Source organism: Alligator mississippiensis, chromosome 1, assembly GCF_030867095.1.
Source record: "Alligator mississippiensis isolate rAllMis1 chromosome 1, rAllMis1, whole genome shotgun sequence".
In the NCBI taxonomy this organism is placed as follows: domain Eukaryota; kingdom Metazoa; phylum Chordata; order Crocodylia; family Alligatoridae; genus Alligator; species Alligator mississippiensis.
This window is the reverse complement of record NC_081824.1, coordinates 463,891,479-463,910,236: the sequence shown is the minus strand read 5'-3', so window position 1 is coordinate 463,910,236 and position 18,758 is coordinate 463,891,479. Positions and strand designations below refer to the sequence as shown.

Genomic DNA, 18,758 nt, shown 5'->3' with positions numbered 1-18,758 from the left:
CCATATTCTTTGAAAAGTACAATCGTGCAAATGGCAGTTTTTCCACACAGTCCCATGCATGCCTCTTTTGTATGAGCAATTTCTTTCTTGTGTTCCTTATATTTTCCAAAGATGCTGAACACATGGCTCTGAATTTCAAACAACAGACAATCTCACTCTTTCAGTCTGCAGTCTTCATACACCTGTCCTGAGACCCAGCCGCTCACTACCTGGTTTGCAAGTCACAAGTCTTGGAAAAATCCTGAATATATTTACAAAGTGTGCAGAAATGATGCTTTAACAGCAGTCTGGATTGATCTTGGGAGTTGAGGGAGCAAATTGTAGCAAATGGAGGTGCGAAAAAGAAGTCACCGTGACAGGGTGAACTGGCCTCAACTCATTAGTAACAAGGGATTTATCTTCCTGTTTGGGTCACAAACCAGTGTTCAACTTGAAGTAATAAGGTAGGGCTGGGGCTGTAGAAATGATACACTGCTTGAGGGAACAGCAGGGACTGTGGTTAAAAAGAACTGTAGAAGAACCTACCTATTCCATAGCAGGTGAGAGACCAAAACTTTATTGGAGGGGAAACTCTATAGTCTGTAGTCATAAGCAGGATGGAAAGGTGGATAGAAAAGTTTTTTTTTCCCACTTTATGACAGTGTTTTGCTATTCACATCCCTGTCCAGGCTGCCCTCAGGAGAGCAAGAATAAAAGTTACAACGGGAGGCTACTTTTCCACTTAATCTTCTCCACCAACTATTACTCCTCCTGCTCAATTCCACCTGTTGGCCAAGGACATTCATTCTCCCATCCAAATGAGCCCACAAGATACCATATTGACTCACATACCACATGCCCCAAAGTAATATACACATCTTGTTTCAAGAAGGAAGACTAAAGAAAAAACGATGTTTTCCAGAATTTAACTGCTACAGGATGGGCTCATCATGGCTGAATGCTCTGTCCATGCCATCATTCACTCAATCTCCACCTGAAGCTACAAAGCTGCAGTTCTGCTGTTCAGCCACTGTAAAAGGGAACCCTTACCCAAGAGTGACAAAGGACCACAAGCATGAACTACATGAGAAGAAAACTTAGGAAGAGTTTCCTTAGCGCTTCACAAGACTATGAAGGACACCCCACCTTTGTGAATCAAATGAGATGGGAAGTAAGCTTCAGGAGTTTGAGGTCCCTCTTCTCTGCTACATTACATTCTGGAAGCATAAAAGGAAGTTTAAAGTTAGTGCACGGCTAGGAACAGACATTGCGTTTGTCCCTGGATGAGTTGTGCCTGTGTTTGTTCCAGGACTTACGTGTATACGCACCCCTCTTTTAAACAGGGTTTAATGAGCAGCTGAATGCATTGTCACTTTTCTGCCATTGATTCAGTGCTGCAATCCCAGGATAACTGTTCAGACATGCTTTGCAGTGTCCCGGGATAAACTATTAGTACTTCTTATCCTAGGACCCTTTTTAGGACTTATCCCAGAACAATGGACATGGACGTCTGAACAACTGCACATTGTCCTGGGATTAAATGGTTTGTCTTGGGACAAAAGTCCATCTGCTTTCAGCCTCTATGTAATAGAGGCCTACGTTAAGGCTCTGCCAGAACAGCATGAAGGGAACCTTAGTATGAATGAGACTGAGGCTCTGAATCTGCCTTGAAAAAACTAGTATGAAAAAATGCATTGAACCAGACGCAAAGTTAGTAGTCCTCCTTATTCGGAAGCTGATAACTAAAAAGTATATCTTTTTCTTAAGCAAGCATTTCTTTTTTCTATATTTTTGCTCTGATTTCTAATAATCAGAATTAGCAATTGAATACTGTTAACTCCACCACAATTCTTCTGTCAGAAGGACAATGAGCATGAAGGTGCGATGCTGGGAAATTTGTATGATTGCTCTTGTCAAGGCAACCTCTCTTGGGATCTCTTTCCTTTTAATCCCATTCTACAAATCCGGCAATGTGGGATCCCTTTGATGTAGCTTTGTCGGCTTCTAATTAATTGTATTCCCTTCTTTTCCAGGAAGCTCGGGGCTTTGTCAGCTGCTAGCCACACATACATAAGATAACAAAAACTCAAATTTCATTATATATGTATTATTTACAAGTAAAGCTGGTGGCACAGCCTATCATTAGAGTTGCCTGACACTTCTTATATTATCATCAATGTTCAATTGCTTATAACTTTACTAAGCTAACTGTTTTGACTGATACGTTCCTTGCTAAGCTACATTAAAAAAAATAAATAAATCAAAATGGTTTAGCTGTTTTTAAACACAAGGCAAGGGGGGAAGCGCTACTTTGCCCATGTTAAAATATCGAGACCTTTTCCTTGAAACATGTTAACACCTCGGTGCTATGAAGCAGAGACTTGAAATTTGGCCAGGGATAGTCTGTGTCAGGGCTGCTGTGCCTTTTGACATCCCCAGAATTTTGCCTAAATTATAAGTCACAGCTTGCAAATAAATGCTCAGTAGATGTTTAGTAGAGCTCCCCAACAAACATCTCTGAAGAGCCCATCTGTGCTGGGCATGTTCAAGACTGGGCAGGACTTTTCCTGCAGCCAAAGTACCGGGCTGCAACTTATTCTGCCAGATCTGGTTTCCAGCAGCAGAAGAGAAAGGAGACTGACCACCGTTCTCGTGCTCCTTATGCTTTCTGTGCAGATCCCAGGTAGTATGGAGGAGGAAGCTGCCTGATCAGAAGCAGCGAGGACATGGGCCAGGCAAGATGAGAAGTATATCAAACATGGGGGGCATGATTCAATGCATTTTTTCCCCATTAAACCTCTGCCTAACTGGGTGCATCCAGACAAGTGTGCACGTGCGGTTTGTGGCAGACCTGTCTGTGGAGCTACAAACCTCACACGCCACACATGCAGATATTTGGTGCGCTGCTAATTTGCAGCACAGAGTTGTTTTTTGGCACCGGGAGATCCTGGCATAAAAAAAAACCAATCCTGTGCCAGAACAAAGCGGGGTGGTGCACATGGCGCCAGCATGTGTCATCTGAAACCAGAGCCTGGCTGGCCAGAGCCACACTCCAGTTGCTGGCCAGGCTCTGCACTCCTGGATCACCAGCACTGGAGCCCTGGGAGGCCCCTAGGACCCCAGGTAAGGCTGCTGGGGCCAACCCAGGTGCCGGCCTCAACCTACCCTACCCTACCCGGGGCAACTTGCCATGGACCAGAGCACATGTGCACGGGCATTCCCTGGGGACAACTAGCAGTGACAATTTTCTCTGCAACGGCACATTCCTGCTCATGGGGACACACCCACCGAGTGCAATGGGTGCATGTGCAATGGGAGCAGTTCAGGTTTGTGTCATAGAGGAAGCTGTGCTCTGTAAAACCCCTGCCCCATCCGTTGCAGAGGTCAGAAAGCAGACAATAAATAAGACACCAAAATCCAGGAGGAGAAAAGATGCCTGTGCAGTCAAGGCAGCAGAAGGATAACATGGGGAACTGAATTCTACACTTATCTTTGCCGCAGAGGTCTTATGTAATGCTCATCAATTCTCTTAATCCAAATTTTGTGCAGATGCTGAGAAAGGTCCAGATTCGGTGCCACCTGCTAGGTGTCTATGGGAACATTGGGCCCTAAGTGTGATGATATTTTATGCTGTCTTAGTCCCTGGAAATGCATTCATGCATCTACTTTTGTAACATGCCATCATCTCACCCTTAAGATACCTTTCATATTAGCAAATTTATTTCGGGAACTTAAGCAGGGTGGAACAGGACCACACTAAAGTATCTAAACCCCTATCAGGGCCCAATAGCTGGAACAGAATCTGGTCCTCACCGTGTGTTTTCTGAGATCCGCCTTGTTTTTCTGAGAGTTGAGCTGAGATCCTTGTTGTCAATACAGAAGCAAGGAGCTCCCACATCAGCAAATGAAGTCAATGGGAGGTGTGTTTGGAACCAACACTCCTCTGTGAAACATCAGCTAGATGCTCCAAATTGGTACATACCTTCGACCTTACTACCGGCATGTCCCTGCTTCCCAGCTTTAAATAAGGCACACAATTATATAAAAGTAGGACTGGAAGGGAACTCACAAGGTCACCGAGTCTAGCACTCTGCTCAAGATAGGATCATCCCTATCTAAACCATCCCAGCCAAGTGTTTGTCTCTAACCTATTCTTAAAACTACACGAACAACCATGTCATACAACTACTGGGAAATATGCCTGAAACATCAAAAAAAAATCTACCTTAAACTTGCTATAGGTAAAGCAGCCAGAGGAGGGCCACAGGGGCCTGCCACAGCAAGGACAAGAAGTAGTTTGTTCATAAAATCCCAGCATTTACCTGGGAGTTTTTATTCAAGTTTGTCAAGGATCCTACAGGATACTACAGCAGTGAACATCATGGGGAAATCCACAAGGAAATGAGTTATTTTATTAGAAGCAAAGAGATTGAATGGCATGCAGTGAATGAGGCACCGGGACCACACACTGAACAATGAAGAAGCGGGGAAAAAGTGTACAGCTGCTCATTAAGTGAACTTCCGCTATGCTTTGTACTGGATGAGGCATGGGTCTCGCAGAAAAATTGGATGTGATCATGTCTGTTAGGACTGTATCATAACTATAGATATGATTAAGACTATACATACATAACTCATGTAAAGAAGGTTGCAAAGGCAGTCTGAATTCTGACATGGCGTAATCCTGAGTGCTCGATTTTGCAAACTTAATAACACTTTTTCAAATTGTTTTATTTGCTTTCTGTTTACTTAGATTATGCAGGGACAATATGGCTTTGTTTACAGTTGACTCACTGGCTTTTGGGTTGTTTTTTTTTTAAAGACAAACTAGTATTCAAGCACCTAGATTATCAATCAAATACCCTTCAACTACACGTGTTGCATTTATTTTTTGGCAGAAGGCAGGGTAGAGATGTGTCATATGGACTAAATGTATCAGAGAAGCATAAACTTTAGTGAGTAAGAGCTCATTTCATCAGCTGCAAGCTCTTGCTCATGAAAGCTTATGGCTCCGATTCAGTTAGTCCATGGATGCCAAAGATATTGCCCATGAAGTCCTATCATCGGGCCTATGGTGCTGCCTGTGGTTCTCAGACCGGCCCAAGGCATCACATGCAGCATACACCAGCCCCATGTGTTGCATGTAGCGTCCACACCTGACCAACCCGACATGCCATATGCAGCCTGTGCCCCAGACTGGTCCCGCGTGCTAAATGCAATGCATGTGCCATGTGAGGAGTGTATCACACTGACTCCATGCACTGGATACAGCATACAAGGCAGGCTGGGGCACAAGCTGCATGTAGCATCCACACCGGACTGGCCCCAGCACCTTGGATCTGCAGTGAGGGCTGGTCTGTGAGTTAGTCTATAAGGTGCATCGCTACCCTGCCATCTGGCTGACTTCAGACTAACTACCTCTCTCTCGGTACGAGATATGTTGCCAGTATCTCAGCCTTACTTACAGCTGCGAAGCTGAATCTTGAACCACGGCAGTTCTCCTATACTGTAGAACATACGACCGGCCAAAAGCTGGAAGTGATAACAATGAAATCTAATTGAATTCTCTCCGTGTAAATGGATGGATACATGTGAATTGGTAAAGTGGCTCAGCGGGCCCATTCACCTAAACAAGCCATCAGCAACTTCTCCCACTGATTTTTTCCCCCTTATCTCCTTTAAGATAATCTTGACCGTCAAGCTTCATTTGGGACCAAAAATCTAAACTGTTATTTTTTTTATTTGGTTTTCTATTTTATTTTTCTCCAGATTGCCAATACTTTCTGCCACCCTCCAAAGGACCTCTGTGCTCCTGCATGAACACGTGTCAGTGTCTACAGCCCTTTCTTAAGATAATCTTTGCATTAAAAACAAAAGTGTTCTGCCAAAGTTTTTGTGAATGCTCAACAGGGCAATACAGGATGGTGTTTAACTACCTCTACAGAACAAACAGCTTCATTCACCACTAGTTTCTGTGCTAGGCGTAAGGTTTTATGTGCAAAAGGATCAAACTTCCCAAAGAATGTCAACTTTCTGCAAGACGGGCTTGTCACTCCACACAGGCAAGCTTGCCCTACTCTACATATTTCAACTATACTGCTGGCTTAAAAAGATGCACTGGAAAGAGTGATTCAAGAGAGCTGGCAAAGAAGAATATTTCTAGGAAACTAATTTGACTATCAGCACAGTGACAGTAGCATGGCACAGAAGAATCCAAATTATACCCTTTTGCCGGTTTGGAAATGCAAGTAATATACCAGTTCATCGAACCACACCTTCTCGGCAAAGCAGCTCAGGTAACGATCAGATTTCAGGGATATATATTTTTAATCAACGTGAAAGTGGAAATATATACATATATTTTAAAGAAAATATTTAATTACAAGCTTTGCCTGTGAAAACATATTGGTCAGAGATCCATGAATACCCAATTCACTAGCAAGTAATTCATGTTATTCTGTCAAAGTGCCCAGAAATGCCAGCCTGTCAGTTCAAAGCAGAAATAGAATATTTTAACGTTTAGTTACAATGAGCTAGACTGATAGACCTTGTAGCCGGGCAGGTAACCACCAGTCTTTAAATCTGAAGCGACGTTGATGCACAGAGTTTCATCTCTCTAAATCAAGTCTGGGAGAGGCAATTTCAAATTGTTTCACTTTTCAATATTATGTAGGCTTTTTTCTAAGCGCACATAGTGGGCTTGTTGTACCTAAAGCAGTAAGACAAAGAGAAGAAGTTCTGGTAACAAAGAAAAGAGAAGGTTTGCTCTTTATTCAACTATTACGTTGGCACTGAATGCGAACACTCCCAGTGACCTGAAGTCCTAATCAGAAATCACTTCTGTCACATGACATTCATCTTGCCACATTGCTCTATTACTGCAATGTTTGTAACTTTTGATCTAGAAATATCAAGTTACATAAGATCATGGTTGCACTCCTTCTACAAGGATGCGATTCTGTCAAAAAATGAACCAACGATGCGGAAATCCTAACAGAACTGGAAATGACTTTCCCAGGGAAAAGGAGGATAGTTTTCTTTAAGTGTGTTGGCTATTTAAAGTGAAACCACATTTAGTGCCTGGTTATGTTTTCCTGGGAAGAGAAACGGTGTAATACCGGATTTTAAAAAAATGACGAGGAGAGACTTATTTAACTGAGACAGTGGATACACTGTAAAGAGGATGAAACGGCATTTGGGTTGGCATGCACTCCAGGTAAACAACCCAAGAAGAAAAAAGAAAAATTAAATAACAACAAGAAGAGACCCTCTGAAACGAAACAAGAAAAAACTCTCATGCTACTGCCTGACCACAAAATAGATGGAAGTACTGCAGTTAAGCTAGGCAAGGCAAATCATTGTGAGGGCTGTTTCAAGAAAAACAGAATACAAGTGCACCCCATACCTGCAAAAACACAGAGGGCAGTCTTCCCTTTGCCACCAGCTTAGCAAAAGACCAAAGAACCAGAGAAGACCAAAATTAGATCAGAAGATGAAAATTAGATTCTTTCTTCCTTCTCCCTCCCATTCCCTTTTCCCAATATCCCTCCTTATCTCCCTCCCACTTAAAAACAGAGCTTAGCTTTGCCTGCCCCAGCCCCCTTTAAACTGAAAAGACAACTAGAAGGCAACTCTTTCTAAAGAACAGACCTGCTCCTCTTTCCCCGCCACGCTCCCCAAAGGAAGAAAGTCTGAGAAAGCCCCCCCAAATCCAAAACATGTTTTCCCCTCCAATGAGCAGACCATGATCTCTCCAGTAAATTGCACAAAAAGTGAACACACTGACTCCTTCCCCTTTCAAAGACACACACACACTCACGGGGAAGGGGAGAGCGCAACAGAAGCTGATCTCAGCAGCTGCTGGAGGAACAGGACGCATGCTTGCCTGTTATGTACGCTACGGCAGGAGCTCTCCATCGCAGTGACTTTTGGGGACAGGTTGCAGGAAACAGGTTGCTTGCAAACATCCTTCACCCCAGCTCTGCACACAGAGAGACCCCCCCTTGCCTCTGTCGCAAAGAAATCCAGTGTGCAAAAGCAGACGACCCAACCCCTGAAGCAAGCAAAACCACCAGGCATGTCTAAGCCCCCAGAGTAAATGACCCCCCCATCGCACGTGTGCATGCACACACCCACCCCCACAAGCACCTCACATGCCCTCCAAATCTGTTGGGCACAAGCACTGATCATTCCCTTGCACAAGCATTTGCTTCTGAACTGCTCGGGGAAGGATCATGGCAGCAGGAAATCCTAATGGCCCCGAACAGTCTCAGCCTGGGAGGATTTATCCAGCAGAATGGAAAAGGCTAGCATGTAGGAATAAGAGGGGAGGGAGACTCACAACAGCCAGGCAGCTATAAAACGCCAGCACCTTGTCACAAGCACAACCCTCCCCCCCAGAAATAAAAATAAGTGTGTGCACACCCAGCCCTGCCACTCTCAGTCCTTGTCTTTGCCAAGCATAGTAAGGTGCAGAGGGATTTTTATTCTCCCTCTGCCGTACATACAAACATGCACACCGCTCCGGTTTCTTCATCTGAGCCTATGCAAGTGCTACAGACCAAGACACCAAGTAGGAGGTGTCTGGCTCTTTAAAGGCCAATGAAATAAATTAAATACAAATTACTGACTTGGTGCCATCCTCCCACAAAGCTCTCTACTCCCAAGGAAGCTCGATTTGTTAGAGTGAACTGCCGCCCTTGACTTGTTGTTCCTGGGGCCAATGTGGGCATATGTGCCCAGGCACAGCTGGTACGTAGGGTTGTGGTGCTGTCCAGGCATACGTAGCGGACCCTGGCTATGGCAAGCACATATGGCGCACACATTGGTGGAACGACACTTTTCATGGGAGAGGAGGGGCCACCCCAGAAGCAAACCATTTTATTGGGGTCAGACAGACAGAAATATATTAGACTCGGGCTGTTTAGTGCCATAATTCCTCCCCCACAACTTCTGTGTCCGTAGCACAGCAACATGCAATGACTTGCAATGCTGAAGCACAAGTTTATGTGGAAAGGAAAGAGTCAACTGCAACTTTAAAGTCTCATTTTGGCTTATGAAAGCTTAATGCAGGGATACAAAATAAAAACCTAAAATGATTGGGGGGAAGGAAGGGGATGATTTTTTGGAAGGTGGGGAGGGGTTAGGATTCTCTTGCAAATCTTAATAAAACTTTCCTGGAAGGTCATAAGTAAATACATGCCGAAGAAACAGAAAAAAACCCCCAAACTTGTCCATCAAGTAAATAAATATTTAGGCAGACCTGCTTTGAATGTATGAATAAAATATTTTGAAAATGTGCATAATCCAGCCAATAGACTGGAAAGACTATTGCATAAATGCATATTTCCCAATCATTTTCAAACTACATAGTATTTGTTTACATGGTTGAAACTATAATGACTTTCAACCCATTATAGTATGGCATTAGAGCGTAAATAAATATCTCCTGATGTAACACTCGCAGCATTTCTTTAAAACAAAAAGTACTGCATTCGTATTAGCAGTGGCCACTTCCAAAGTTCAGGCTCCCAGCCATTTTAGTCCATGAATTCATTTTTTTAAACAAAATAAATAATGTTGCGAATACAGATAAATGCGTGGTTAAGCAGGAGTCTGCGTGCTCCTGTTCTGTAATAAAACAGCGCTTTGTAAAGACATCTGAATCTAACACAAATCTAAAACGTGACATGTTTCATCAGGTATTTTGTATTAAAAACCCGTTCAAAGTGCCAAACTACTTTTGGGGGTGGGAGGGGGAGGGAAGGGGGGGAGAAGGGAAGCAAGGCAGGAAGCAGGCATGTGAAATGGGAGACAAATCCTTTTCTTAGGCAAGTTGTAGTCTAGCAGATTGATTTTAAAATAAAGGGGTGGGGGGAGTCCACCCTTCTCAAAATGTGGGACCCCTTACACAACCTCAACTCCAGCACCGGTCCAAATGTGCGCGCACCCCCCCCCCCACACACACACACTGTACACGCACACACACTACCAGGGCATGTAGGACCTAAAGGATGAAGAGAGGGGCACAAAAATTGAAAGATGGTCTGTGCAAATGGGAAATAATAGGGCTCTTTTTTTTCCCCCCTTTTTTGCAGCTATTCCACCTTAATAAATGATAACAGGGATTGATTGCTCCAGGAGCCCATCTCAGCTACAGCCCTCTCCCAGTCTCCATCCTCCTTCTCCAGTCTTGCTGGAGGGACCTGATCTAGACACTGATCCAGATGCATTTGCGGGGGGGGGGGGAACCCTCCCAAACACACCCAGCACACACCTAAATTGTCCAGGCTCCAGGCAGCTTGTCCCCAGCAATAATCCAGCCAGCATCTCCCCGCCACTGAGCCATGAGCTCCAGGAACTACAGCTGCACAACTGTGCCCAAGGAAGGAGCTGGAGCAGCAGCAGCAGCCTGGAATGTGTCTGCCAGAGGCTGGGAAAGCAGAGCCATGCAGGGGGCTGAGGGGCTCCTGCTCCCCGCCCCAGAAGGGGGATCAGGGCAGGGAAGGGCAAGGAGGGAGGGAGGTGAAAAAGTGCCTCACTGCAGAAAAGGTGGTCAGAGAGGTGGGAAAAAATCCCCACAGCTCGAGAGAGCGGTGAAAAGACTATGTGTGGGGGAGGGAAGAGGAAAAAGCTGGAGGAAGAAATACAAAATGCCCCTTTTTAAAATTATTATTATTTTCCACGGCAAAAAAAAAGGCAAGCTTACCATGTCTGCAGGCTTCCCCAGTGCAAAGCCACTTATAGGTACAGCTCCTCAGCAGGATCCCAAAGTGGGCAACTACAGCCAGGCACAGGAGCTCATCCTAAAAAGAGGCAGAGGAACAATACCACCACCACCACCACCACCACACAGACCGGTCCAGCTTCTTCCCTGGCAGAAAGTGTCCCTGGTAAGGCTGCCCAGTACAAGCAGCTGCAATCCAAAGGCTTTATTTAAAGCTTCCACCCCCCTCCCCTCCTCTCCTTGCCTCTCTCTCCCTCTCTCTCCCTCCGTTACACACATACACAGAGAGAAAGAGAGACACACACAGGTTACATGAATGGGAGGCAGGAACCAATCCTACAATGCCTGGGAATGACAAGCACACATGCATTCAAAGCTGGTCTGCACCACTCAGGAGCAGGGGGGAGGCAGGCTCTGCTCAGGTGATGCTTCGCAGCTCCATCTCCATCCCCAGCACGGCCCCCTTTTCCCCCTCCCGCTCCAATCCGGGCCGGATTCCACCTTTGGGGCTGGGCTCCCTTCAAGCTGCTGCAGCCTCCACACACGTAATGCCAGGCTCTGCCTTCCCAGCCACTAGTTACACTCCTTGCCCTGTGTCTGGACTTTCATGTCCCTCACTCCAAGATCACCAAATAGCAGCACTGGCAGGAGACTGGGTTTTTTTTAATCATGTCTCTAATGCCAGGCATCTAGATTTTCTTTTTTTTTTTAATACACATAACCAGAGGGAGGGGGAAATGTGCCCTGTTTTTTAGACCCAGAGCTTCAAAGATGATTTCTGAATGAGGGGACAGAGTAATGCTGCCAGACTGGTGGTTTTAATCATCCTCCTGAACGTGTTTAGGCACCGGGAAATCAACACTTTGCCAGCTCAGATTTGCAAAGGAGAAGGGCAATCTGGGAATAAGGAACTGATTGGAGTTGCAGGCCCTGACACTGAGTGCCTGTGTGACCTTGGGCAAGTCACTTGACCCCCCCCCCAGTGGATTCACTATTGGTGAGACACCCACCAGCATGCCCAAAGGCTAGGGAGAAGCTGCCTTTATAAAGGCACATCTTGTTGACTAGATCCCTGTCCTTAGCTAAACTGTATTCTGGCCGAAACCCCGGATGCCTTCTACTTGCAATTTCCTCTCCTCACCTTCTTAAAGTCTCATCTCAAAATTCTCGCCTATGAAACCTCTCAGTAACGATGTATCCATGGTTTCCAAAAGGTCTCAGGGGAGAAGCATCATGCACTATGCGATACAAACCTGACCTGTTTCATCCAAGTCCCTGCTAGCTACAGGGTCCACGGCAAGGACTGTAACTCCTAGTGTATTCACACACACTGGAGTATGTTTATAGCACCCAAAGCTGCTGACATGAAGGACGTGATGCAAAATAAAAGCTGAATTCTGGGAAAGTTTCACGCACAGGACAACTGCAAAGTTGGGCCCCAAAACCATGCTGTAAAAAAGGACTACCAGTAAGACTGATACATAATGCAATGCTTCAGCATAAGTTTAAACTACATAATAATAAACCTGCAGTCTCCTGATTTTTTCATTCTAGCTCTCATCCTACTCTTTCCATCCTCTGATAAGAGCAAGCAGGTACCATTATATTTTAATCCAAACCAGAAATCAGAGTGAAAGGGCACACAGTAAATCAGAGGATCATCATAGGCGGCAGAATTCTCAATGCAAAAATCTATTATGCAAAAGAGCTGCTGTTATTCATGCTTTTTGAATTGTATATATTAAAAATGAACTATATTTGCATTGACGTTATCGATTCTGGAATACATTCCAAACCAGGAATGGGTCTTTAGAAGGGCAGATATTAATTGGGAAATGTATGCATCTTCTAGAAGATACCTCATCCAAATTCAATGGTAATTGTATCAGCTTTTCAAAAATCATACAGTGTGCAAGCTTCCAAAATTTTTGAACAAGAAACATTTCCATTTAAATGCCAAGAGGCAATTTTCCCCTTCTTGTTCAATACTAAATCAGTCACATGAGCAGTATGCATTTGATTTTTAGAAAAGGAAAGTAGAACATCTTCACTTGCACTTGACTCTAACTTTTGCTTTCTCCTGTCTGTTTAGGGTTTTTACTAGCTCTGTACTACTTTTTGAAGTTCGGCCATGTTGACAAAATGTTCACTGCAGCTATTTTATTTTTTAATACTTCAAACAAAATTATTAATAGAAAGCAGAACACCCAAGGACCCATTAGGACAGTGGCAGCTAAATCCACATTTAACAGATCAGCATTCATCCTATAATTGGCTTTTTCTTGTTAACTGAACTAGACAATGATGCTTTTGGGAGAAAAAAAAAAACAATAGTAAATTTAATGGGGAAAACTACTCTGCTTAAGAAAATTCCCCCTCCCCCGCTTCAATTCAGTACAAATTACCACGATTGCAGAAGTGTGTGGCATACAGATTTGGAGTGCGTCATTATAAAGATGTTCATTTTCAAATGCTTTTGCCAGCCTCAGTTGCTGTGCCATGTGCATGTTCTGCAACACAGCAGACAAGCGACAATGCAATGCTTGATGTGAAGGTTAGGCATTTGGTTAGCTTATTTCCCAAAACAGGGCATTTTTTGCCAACTTGTTAAGAGGCTGTGTCTGTGGTGCAAGAAGGTGACTGGAAAGACTAATGCATTAGCCCATTAGACCTTGTGCTCCAGAGGACAACGAGATCAAGTCCTGAAGCTGTTGTTCAGATTAGCACTTAATGGTCCTGATGTCAGGTTGTGTTTCCAGGCTGACATTTGCTCCCAGAAAACAATGAAAACACCGATCATAAAGTTCCCATTCATCAAGCCCAAAGTAGCAACATCTGCTGTGGTCAAAGGTGTCTCACTGAAGAAGTTCAGCTGCTGAGGTGCCTTTTGCTGATTGGGATGCCCTTACCAAGAGGTGCCATGCCAGCTGACAACCATTGCTACAGATGATTTTTCAGGAGGTTAATAAAAAGGCACGAATGCATTTACTGGTGTTTTAATCAAGGGGGATGAATCACTGATTCAGAGAGCACAACATAACGCATGCCCATTATTTGATGGGATATTTTTCCTAATCAGATCTCTTTTTAAATGCGAAGTCATATCCTGCATCATCTTTTGTGTTCTGCTTGGAGAAGTCCCCCAAATCTGGTAGGATCTATGCAATCCAAATCCAGAAACATGCCACTTCTCCCTCTTTCCCCCAAGGAGCAAACCATTTCTATCACTAAACAAATTCTGCAAATGTTTGCTCACGAGAGAAATCCCCTTTAAGGCAATGGGAAAATTCAGATACAGAAGGGTTTACAGAATCAGGTTATAAATGTTGGTTCCTCCTACCCTTACCTATGTGCACCATCCGGGTAAAGCTAATGGGACATTGTACACGAGCAAGGGTGTAGGATCATGGACAAGGGTATAAGATCAGCAGGCAAACCAAGCCAGTCACCACCTAGCTAACACAGGCAACAAACAGAAGGGAAGCAGTGGATGGCACAGACTAGCAACCTGCCTATGTAGGAATCATCCCCAATGGCTCATGCAGCCTGCACTGACATCTGTGCCAATGCATCTTGGGGGCTAGTGGCTCTGTGCTGGTGAGTTTAAAGTTAGCAGGAAAACATGCCTCCAGGCTACTTGTTTGTAGTACAGACTTAAAAAAAAAATGAAGCAGACATTTGAGGGTGTGTAGGGAGACCTGTCCACGCAGAGGAATCTGGATCGGAGCCCAGATTTGTAGCCACATTTCCCTCATGTGGGATAATGGAAATTCAAAACCCTCCTCATGGATCAGAGCTGGAGTAGAAGCACCGAGATGTTTTATGGCCAACCTGGCAGGCCCTCCTCTTGGTCAGACTATATCATTTGTCAGAAGTGGACTCAGGACTCCTGCCAAAATCTTTCCTTACACATGTGGTTTCAGTACCTCCGTCCCCTCCGTTCGATGCTGCCTCCAAAGCCTTTGCACCTTTCATTGCTGCAGCTTCATGGGCGGCTCCATGACCGTGTTTCGATGGAGTGGAAGGGGAGGTGTTTCCATACATGAGGCTGTATCAGCTTATCATCAGGAAGAAATTCTTTCCGGTGAGGGTTGCCAAAATCTGGAATGGGCTTCCAAGGGAGGTGGTGCTTTCCCCTACCTTGGAGGTGTTTAAAAGGAGATTAGACAAGCACCGGGCTGGGGTTACTTAACCCCAGCGCTCTTTCCTGCCCAGAGCTGGGGGTTGGACTCAACGATCTAATTGGTCCCTTCCGACCCTAGAAATCTATGAAATCTATGAAATCATCTCTTTTCTAGCCAGGTGCCAGACAGTGGGGAATGTCACACTTCCTCTTGGCTTGCCACACGATCTCTACTGAACCCGGGGCTTGAAGGCAACAAAACTGAGCAAGGATCCTGTATTCGCCCTCAAGACAGCAGGTCATTCACAGAAGCTCTCTCTATAGCACCATGCCCTAAACCCTGCTTTCCTTCATTGCACATAAGGATGCTTTAAACATGAGAGTCACTGAAATGAGCAGAGGTAGCAGAGATGCTGATGAAGACAGGCCCAACTCTTAGCTCATGCATAGGCAAAAATCCTATGAGTCGGTCTAGTTTTTGCCTGAATAGATATTGCAGGATGGGGACCGCATGCTTGTAAACCCTTTTACTTGCTTATTGTAGGATACGCTTATAGTCCAGTGCCAATAAAACAAAACTATATATGGTAAGCACAGTAAAAATCAAGAGCAGAGTTACAACCATTTACAAACAGCAGCTGAGCTCCACAGCTGACATCCAGTTTTATAATTCTGTCAGGGACTGTGCACTCTTATGGGTAATGTGTACGAGACAATTATTTATAGGCAATTAGATGTAGGGTCCTGAAAGTGTATAGGTCTGTATTCTCCCTTGCCTAGGCCTATTATTTTCTCTCTTCTTTTGAATTATTTATATTTTAACTCTGTGTTTTCTTTTTTTTTTTTTTACTACGGAAGGCATTTCGGGATGTAGCGTGCATGAAAGGCGCTTGCTCTTGAAATAATGCGGTCTGTTATTGTATAAACATGTTGTGTACACCATATGGGGCCAACTTCAAATGAGAGACGAGTTCTTTCATTCTAATTAGGTGGGACCAGGATTCTTTTGTCTTCAGAAATCCCACTCAATTCCTTACTCCAGGAGGAAAAAATTTGCATACGGAAGGTGAGAATCACGCCAAAAGCTGTACAAATTGCTCAACGGACCAAATTATTCCCTTCCATTTGTGTATTTTCTTCTACAAAAACAGGGTATAGATATCAAAGTTTTTAAACTCCAGGAGACAGAATAGAATGGCCTTAAACAACTCCAAAACTTACTTGATATCCTCTGTAGAAGTAACCATAACCACATTTAAAGACCTCCCAAACTATAATCACTCTAAAATTGCAGCGTTATTTGACATCTGCTATATTTTGTTCACCTCGCTATACAAAATTGGCAGGCTACAAAATCAGTTTTTGTTAGTATTTTTAATAATGTTTCATGCTTAGATTTGTCAACGAAGACGCTCTGATACAGAGCTTTTAATAAAACCTCTTGTGGCAGGATAACGGGTGCAACGTAAGAACATATTTAAAATGGCAACTTGAACTAAAATTGCTGTTAAACTGTCATGTAGCATATTAAACAGTAGCTGAAACAAGACACAATGTTTGAGACCAAGTTGTCTTTCTATTTTTATTGCAATCGTGAAGGAGATTTTACCTCACTGCCACAAACTCTGACGTCATCACTTCATTCTTAGATAATGCCACCTAACTCTGCTAACTTGACATGCCTCTCTGCACGTTCATCCTGGTACCAGATCTATATTTAGCTCACTCGAGAGCACCCAAATATATCAGGTATATTATTCAGAAATGTAAACCAACCGTTTCGCTTGAGAACAGTCACAGTACTACCAAAAAAAGCAGCCTAATCAGAGGCCCTCTGCCATTAACACATAGTGCATTAGATAAAATGAAGAATCATCTTAGCATCTCTAAATACCTTGAGCTAATTAATAACCTTGGAGGTGGGCAACTTGAGCACATTCTGGCATCAATGAAGACAAGAGAGTTGGGTCTGTGCATAAGATACTGGGACATGATACGGAAGAGCTGCATTTAATTACTAACTCTGTCACCCAATTATGTTACTTGCTAGTCTTTCTCGGCTTAATCATGCGTCCTGCTAAATGCCCAGCACAGGAGATAGCCCACATGAAGGACTAAGGGTATCTAATTCATGAGACCCTCAATGTGGAAGGATCAAGAACAGTGACCACAGAGTTGCTGTTCTCCTCTCTGTGCAGGTGAGGAGGGAATGGGCAGAGCCTTCACTTTTCTTCTCATATTTATACATTTCTATGCAGCTTCCACAGATAGCTTACCTTAGCTCACTGACACAGCCACATCTGCACTACTGCTCTTACTCAGCCCACCCGGTGCAATAAGCAGTCACCCGTGGGCAGCCGAGTGGTTTAAGGCAGCTGGAGCTGGAGCCCCGCTCACAGGGGCAGGAGCTGCCTGGCTGCAGCTTCCCTGCAGCCTGGCTGGGTGTGCGGTGCCTGGCACACATCTCCAACGTCGCTGCTGATTCCCTGTGCTACCTGGTGCCTGGAGCAGCACAGTGGGGACAGGAGGAGGAGGAGAAAGAAGAGGAGGAGCTGCTGGAGGTGAGGGGAGCTGAGCAGTACCAGGGCGGCTGCAGCTGCAGCCGCCCCAGGAGCAGCCCTGCTGAGTAGCTGTGCATGCTGGCCAGGGCTGGGGACATTGGTGGGCACGGGAGTGGGTAGGGCTTGGCCCCATGCAGAGCACTGCGAGGACAGCCATGGGCTGGATGGGGTATGGACGGACATATGCATGGGCGACTCATGCCGCCTTAGTCAGGGGGGGCATGTGCCCCCCCTTTGACCAGTCCCGCTGACTGGGTGAGGGGTAGGTCCCCCCATGACTGATCCCATGATAGCCGATCTCTGCGGCTGATCACTGCAGCTGCTTCTGGGGGTGGCTGCAGCAGGTTCTGGGAGCAGCTGCAGTGATCGGCTGGTGCTCCCGCCTGCTCCCCCAGCCCATCGCCTAAGTGGTGAGAGCAGCCAGTCAGGGGGTGCATGTGCATCCCTATGCAATCCCTACGCGTCGCCACTGGATGTATGGATACATCTGCACTGCTTGGGTGAGTGCTGCTGCACATGCCCCCTGCCTCCCCCCCAACCTCCCTCTGCCCTGGCCAGCTCCTGGGATCCAGCACACGGTCAGCCCCCAGCCACACGTGCACACACTCACTCCTCCCATACCTCCTCCACACATACAATATACAAGAATAAGACTTTATTTTGAGCTACTATGCAATCGCCTCTATATATACTACTAAAAACACATAAATCATAAATGACAAGTTATTTTTTAAATAAAATTAAAATACAGTAAATGTTTTATTTTTAGAATATGATTTGTTTTTTAGTTTTCGTTTGTTAAAATGGTATCTCCTGGAAGATTGTATGCGTGCGGCCCTTGGCAGCTCACTAAAACACGTTAAGTGGCTCTTCAGCCAAAATAATTGCCCACCCCTGCAATACAGTTACAAGGACTAATCTGAAGTAAATCTCTCACATCACAAATACATACTAACACAAACAGCCCAGCACCCAACATTACGAAGATACGCTGTTAATATTAAGCGAGTTATCCTCATAACACCTCATTAAGGTTGGCAGTTTCCCCTGCTCTGAAAAATGAGGATGATGAGACTTCAGGCTTAATTCTGGCTCTGATTTCACTAGCCTCCATCTGCGTAGTCCAGAGATTAGGGCCAGGCTAGGACTCCAGAAACTGAGGTTCAATTCTCTGTTTTGCTACATTGCTCCTAGACAGAGCCATGACACCTCAGAGAAATAAATTACATTGTGGTTACCGGGTACCTAAAATAGATATATGTAAAAGTCCAATTGCAAATTCAAGGATATATGTATAAAAGTCAGGACTTTTGCAAATTCAGACCAATCAAGAAGTTTAAAAAAAAAACCCCTGTTATTTACTTACATA

At 44.7% G+C, this 18,758-nt stretch overlaps 1 protein-coding gene across 5 annotated transcripts in view; it reads right to left on the bottom strand.

Annotated features, from left to right (window-relative positions):
• The window catches only part of TENM4 (teneurin transmembrane protein 4), a 766,508-nt gene extending 755,420 nt beyond the window's left edge, over positions 1–11,088 (bottom strand). For 3 of the 5 annotated variants that reach the window (XM_059722139.1, XM_019493579.2, XM_059722142.1), the window contains exon 1: positions 10,688–11,088. The gene's annotated coding sequence lies outside the window, so the exon portion shown is untranslated. Of the gene's footprint in view, positions 1–10,255; positions 10,465–10,687 lie in introns of those variants that run through there. The other 2 variants (XM_059722145.1, XM_019493580.2) reach the window with 2 other exon arrangements.
• Between the last annotated feature and the right edge of the window lie 7,670 nt (positions 11,089–18,758).